The 6,286-nt window shown below is 44.7% G+C and overlaps 1 long non-coding RNA gene across 1 annotated transcript; it reads left to right on the forward strand.

Annotated features, from left to right (window-relative positions):
* The first annotated feature begins 449 nt into the window (after nucleotides 1-449).
* LOC137316359 (uncharacterized) lies at nucleotides 450-5,726 on the forward strand. The gene is made up of 3 exons (XR_010961537.1): nucleotides 450-708; nucleotides 3,408-3,574; nucleotides 5,674-5,726. It is a non-coding gene; the product is annotated as an uncharacterized lncRNA (long non-coding RNA).
* Nucleotides 5,727-6,286: the final 560 nt, after the last annotated feature.

A 6,286-nucleotide genomic window follows, 5' to 3' on the forward strand; every position in this document is an offset into this window, starting at 1 on the left:
AGCAAGGCGGGGAGATCAGCCGAATCCCCGAGTATCAGAGTCTTCACTGGGGACAGGGAGAGCAAGGCGGGGAGATCAGCCGAATCCCCGAGTATCAGTCTTCACTGGGGACAGGGAGAGCAAGGCGGGGAGATCAGCCGAATCCCCGAGTATCAGAGTCTTCACTGGGGACAGGGAGAGCAAGGCGGGGAGATCAGCCGAATCCCAGAGTATTAGAGTCCTGACTAGGGAGAGGGAGAGCAAGGCGGGGAGATCAGCCGAATCATCGAGTACCAGAGTCTTCACTGGGGACAGGGAGAGCAAGGCGGGGAGATCAGCCGAATCCCCGAGTATCAGAGTCTTCACTGGAGACAGGGAGAGCAAGGCGGGGAGATCAGCCGAATCCCCGAGTATCAGAGTCCTGACTGGGGAGAGGGAGAGCAAGGCGGGGAGATCAGGCAAATCCCCGTGTACCAGAGTCCTGACTGGGGACAGGGAGAGCAAGGCGGGGAGATCAGCCGAATCCCCGAGCATCAGAGTCTTCACTGGGGACAGGGAGAGCAAGGCGGGGAGATCAGCCGAATCCCCGAGTACCAGAGTCTTCACTGTGGACAGGGAGAGCAAGGCGGGGAGATCAGCCGAATCCCCGAGTAACAGAGTCCTGACTGGGGACAGGAGCAGTGCGGACCAGATCACATGTCGCTTCAGTCTTTTCAATGGATGAATTGGGTGAGTGACTGAGAATGTCTGAGAGTGGGGGGTTATATCGAAGGAAACACATTTCTACATTCAATGCAGTTCTCGTCACACACACGTTTCTGGGTAGAAACCAGATGGTGATTAGAGTTAAAGATAAAATCTTATGCAGAGAATTAATCAACACCGAATGTCGGTGACCCCATTATTCTCAGGCAAATGTAAGGGTCGAATTGAAACCCAGAGCTACTTTAATAAAAAAACAGTGGGATTGAATAAACCTTCTTGTAAAAAAACAAATTGAAGGGGGAACTGAGTGGGTCTCAAAATGTCTGCCCCTGAGTGACTCAACATAAAAGCAACATGCTGAAAGTCGCAGAGACAGAGGCGAACGGTTTCCATTTGCGGGAACTCACTTCCTCCAGCTTTTTATCGATAAGAGTAAGAGGTTTTTGCACTTTGCACGTAGTCTGCACTTGCTGTGTCAGATTGAACGTTTGATATGGACAAGTGTCTTCTGGCAATTTAAATTGTTGGGATTTTAGAAGTGGTTGATGGTTAAAGGTTAGATTTCATCTTCCTGCTGCTTCTCCCCAACAGAAAATACACACAGATACTCAGTCACTCACTGATATACAGAGGCATCCTCTGTCTCCCTCGCTGACACACATACTCACTCAGATATACAGAGCCATTTTCTCTTTCTCTCTCTCTCTCTCTCTCTCTCTGCCTCTCACATACACACACACTCAGTCAGTCCCTCACTGATACACTGTGTGTCTCCCTCCATCACATATACACACACCTGCTCTGAGTCACTCAGATATACAGATGCATCTTCTGTCTCTCTCTCTCTGTCTCTCTCATACACACGCACTCAATCAGTTGTTCACTGATACACTATGTATCTGGCTCCCTCACATAAACACATATTCAGAGTCTCACAGTTATACAGAGGCATCCATTCTCTCTCTCATACTCACACAATCCTCAGTTGCCCATTGATAAAAGCTGTTTCACTCTCCCTCTCTCTCATACAAAAACACACACACACACACACACACACACACACACACACACACACACATTCAGTTTCACTCACTGATTTCGACACGGATTCACTTCCCCTATCTCTCTCTATCAAACACAAAGAGTCACTGACTGATATACACACGCCTCCTCTCTCTCTCATATGGTGCACTGCCATTGTTTTGGGTCGGTGCCCTAGAGTGCCTGCCCCGGCCCTTGTGTAAGGAACAGTAAACTGCCATCCTGTGGTGACATAGTGCCCTCCCCGCCCCCTTGTGTCAGATACAGTGCACTGCCATCCTGTGGTGGCAGAGTGCATCCCCTCCCCCTTGTGCCATGCACGGTTCACTGCCATCCTGTGGTGACACAGTGCCCTCCCTGCACCCTTGTGTCACAGGCGGTATAGTGCCATCCTGTGGTGATACAGTGCCCTCCCCGCCGCCTTGTGCCAGACACGGCACACTGCCATCCTGTGGTGATAAACTGCGCTCCTCGCCCTGTTGTATCAGACACGGTATAATGTCATCCTTTGTTGACACCGTGCCCTCTCAAAAGTGTAATTGCCTCGACCATATCCATTGTGTTTGGACAGTGGCCTCGATAATTTTTTCAACTCAAATTCCCCATCAACTATTGAAATTTTTGGAGATAGCGATTTGATTTATCCTAAAACTAAGAATGGGCCATATTTGTTTACACATTCTACTTCAAATCATTCACTTACTGATCCTGATTTTCTTTAATCAGAGATATTTTGTTACAGCCATGAGAATGAGTTGTAATCAATCGTCCAGTTGTATAAAGCAATGATCATTTATAGCAAAATAGAAACAAGTTAATTGCTGAGAGCTTCTATTTTCTCTTGTTCGACGAAATATGGTCAACGTTCCCTCCACATTCCCACACTGAGGTGTTGTTATTGCAGTTAATACCTGTTCGACGGTTAAATATTCTTATTAAATTGTCTCACTTGTCGTTACAAACGTTCGTTCCCCACCCCACATGCCAAAACTTTGGAATTTGCAGCTAACTGGAGACACATCCAGCCTCTGAGTCAGGAACTGTCAATTCAAGACGGTTAGAAACCCGGTCCACAGCTGTTAACAAGACTTTTACTCATCGGAGTGTCCAGACTAAACAGTAACACTCACAGCAGGTGAAATCTATTCTTTCTGTGATAAATCAGTCCAATGTTGTGTTGTGTTATATAAATATTCAGTGAAGTGAACTCACGACAATAGTCACACTTCCCAGTCACGGTTTGGGGCAGTACAGCTGCCTTCTGTGGGTAGAACCATGTCGCTGAGGATATTGTCCCATCAACGCTCTCTGTTTGTCGATGATGCCACTAAAATACACTTGGAAAATAGGAGTCTGGCCCCTGGATGGAGATCAGCCAGAAAATGTAAATGAATTGCCACTGATTCAAAATAAACAAATGTGATCCTAAAACCAGGGGCGGGACATGGAGAAGGAAGTGTCTCTAACTGGGACTGGACAATAAAACGATCACATATTGTGGTCGGGATGGTAAAGAGACATGGAATGTGGGAACAGAGTTCCTCAAACAAAGTGTTTATTCAATTAAATATTTGTTATTCAATTGTTTAAGATTGAATTACTTTTATTTTAATTAAACATTCGAGGAAAAGTGCACATTACACCGTCAATATTGGTCTCATTTTCTGCCCTGCCATAATCAGATATCCCGGTGAATGAGGGAGTGATTGAGAAAAGTCCACAGCTGGAAGTAAACAGGGATTGTAGACTGAGGAACAACAGCAGGTGAATCAGCACAGGATTGTGAGAGCAGCAACCAGAGAGAACTCTTCTGATTCAAAGAGCTTCCATAGATCGACTGGGGAGAAAGGTAAGAGAAAGTCCCATTTCCTCAGATAAACACTGGTCCTGTGGACAGTCCACGAAGGTTACAAGGTAAGGGGGGAAATGGTGAGAATGGGTCTTTGAGAGTCTGATCACTGAGCACAATTATCCAGCATGAGTCCGTGCAATGAAATGTGAAGTGAGATCAGTTTCGATCTCAAAACACACAGTCACAAATTAATTTGGTTTGTGCTTTAGAATGAAGGGGTTTGATCCAAGAGGTGACTCCAGTCTGAGGCAGAGCCCAGCAGATATACAACGTCTCCCCGCCCCTAGCACCAACTCGGAAAGAACCCACCTATATGGCCTCCATAATATCCATATTACACTCTTTGTTAACGTAGTACCAGAGAGTGTTACCGAATTCAAATATATTTCATATCCAACTATCAAAATCAATCATCTTACATTTCTGAACTGGATGCTGGGTTTCACATCATGTTATTTCTCATCAGTAAATCTATTTCTGGATTTCACATTTGCAGTTGAATTAAATGATTATCATTTCAATATAAATTGGTGATAAAATGATGGGGAAATCTTATTTTATAATAAAGATTTGTAAAATTTCTTCCATTTGATTATTTTGTGTGCTGTGTCAGATTAAAGACCATCCTAAAACCCACTTCTTTGACCAACACTTTGGCCATTTTCTTTGGGATGTTTTTTCGATGTTAAAGGCTCTGTGGCAATGCAAGTTGTTGCTGTTGTCTGTTTATTATACTAGTGTCAGTGTGAGTGAAACAGCAGTGACTGAATTTTAAAAAGTCTCAAACTTGGTTATGAATTAATGCCGCAGAATAACTTCAACTATAGTTTGGAGAAATTAATGATCCGAGACATAATCACTTTTACATTTCCACAGTGGGGAAAGTAAAAGACACTGACTGATAGTTTGATTGGACACACGTTCGTGAGACACACGCACCACAGCGAGACACACACAGGTGATTGTGTAACAGCAGTCAAATCTACCACTTGAATGTTACGGTGTTTATGGAGATTGTAAGGCCGCTGGCGACATTCCATAAATAATTGCTGTGCATCATCTGAATGTAGAAATTTACATGATTCATAACATCATACATTAGTGTTTATTTTAGGACAGTGGGAAATCTCCTCACCTCCTACAGTGCTCATTAGTGTGAATATTAAAACAGTGGTGAATCTCCTCACCTCCTACAGTGCTCATTAGTGTTAATATTAGAACAGTGGTAAATCTCCTCACCTCCTACAGTGCTCATTAGTGTTAATATTAGAACAGTGGTAAATCTCCTCACCTCCTACAGTGCTCATTAGTGTTAATATTAGAACAGTGGTAAATCTCCTCACCTCCTACAGAGCTCATTAGTGTTAATATTAGAACAGTGGTAAATCTCCTCACCTCCTACAGTGCTCATTACTGTTAATATTAGAGCAGTGGTAAATCTCCTCACATCCTACTGTGCTCATTAGTCAGGTGCTGATACCATGAGGGATGCGGTAAATATATTCTAATAGAAGCACCAACCAGGCCAAATCTCCATGAGCACACGGTCTATGTCACTGGCCATAGATACCAGAGGAATCACACCCATCTGTATATTGTGTATGTGGATAGATACCATATTCATAAAGTACCAGGATTTAATATCAATTCTCAACAAATCAAAAATATCATCACTTATGTGAATAAAATAATACAATAGCGCCAAAATGTAAAATCGAGTCAAGAGTCATTTACATCATCAATGATCACCCTGCTACATATTTCCTTCCAGCATATCCACTCCGTCAGGAATAAGGCTGGTTCTGGCCTGCATTGTGTGAGCAAAGCTTACCAATAGGCGCTCCCAATGCAGAGTCTTGGCCGACAAGATCTGGGTTGTGGAGATCAGCGGGACTCAATGGGTTTCACTGGGCAGCTGTCTGTGTCACACCTGATGTGGGGCGTTGATCATAACACTCGGGGAATGATCGATCCCAGAGATAACGGCTGTTGTGCTGATGGAGGAGGAGGGACTTGGTATCATGTTTAACAAGGGAACGTTCCCCTGCTCATTTTAATATTTCTGTCTAACCCTGCTATTATTATATTTATTACAGTGTATCAGAATCTGGAAACGTTTGTCACCACCATGGCTGAATGTTCAATCAGGGGAGAAGGTCCAACATCTTCAACGAGAATGAGAATTGACACAGGTAGGTTCAGAAAATTCTTCAAAATATAATTTCTGTCCTGACAAAGGTTCCAGACCTCGAGCAAGAACCTGCAGCACTCACAAGAAGAGGTAACATCACAGATACTGTGTAGATAGAGGGAAGTGAGTGACCATCTAGAGGAACAGTGCAGTCACAGGTGGAGGGACCTCCTGAGTACTGGAACTGCCCAATTGATACCTGGTGTTGGAGCCTGTGAGGTGGATAGAGACAGTGACTCAGAGGATGGTCTTCCTGATTAACAGTGTGAGACCGGGGAGAAGGGAGACACCCCGAGTGGGGCGGGGGTGAGAGATAGGTGGGGCACAGAAATAGGAGAGCGATAGTGGTGGGAGATTCCATCGTCAGGGGAATAGACAGACTCTTCTGCAGCCCTGAGCAGGTCCCGAATGGTAAGTTGCCTCCCTGGTGCCAGAGGGAAGAACATCCTGGAACATGTGGGACCATCTCTGGGTAGGAAAGGAGAGCAGAGTATTGCCATGGTCAGAGCCAATTACAC

The sequence above is a fragment of the Heptranchias perlo genome, unplaced genomic scaffold (genome assembly GCF_035084215.1).
Source record: "Heptranchias perlo isolate sHepPer1 unplaced genomic scaffold, sHepPer1.hap1 HAP1_SCAFFOLD_59, whole genome shotgun sequence".
Lineage (NCBI taxonomy): Eukaryota > Metazoa > Chordata > Chondrichthyes > Hexanchiformes > Hexanchidae > Heptranchias > Heptranchias perlo.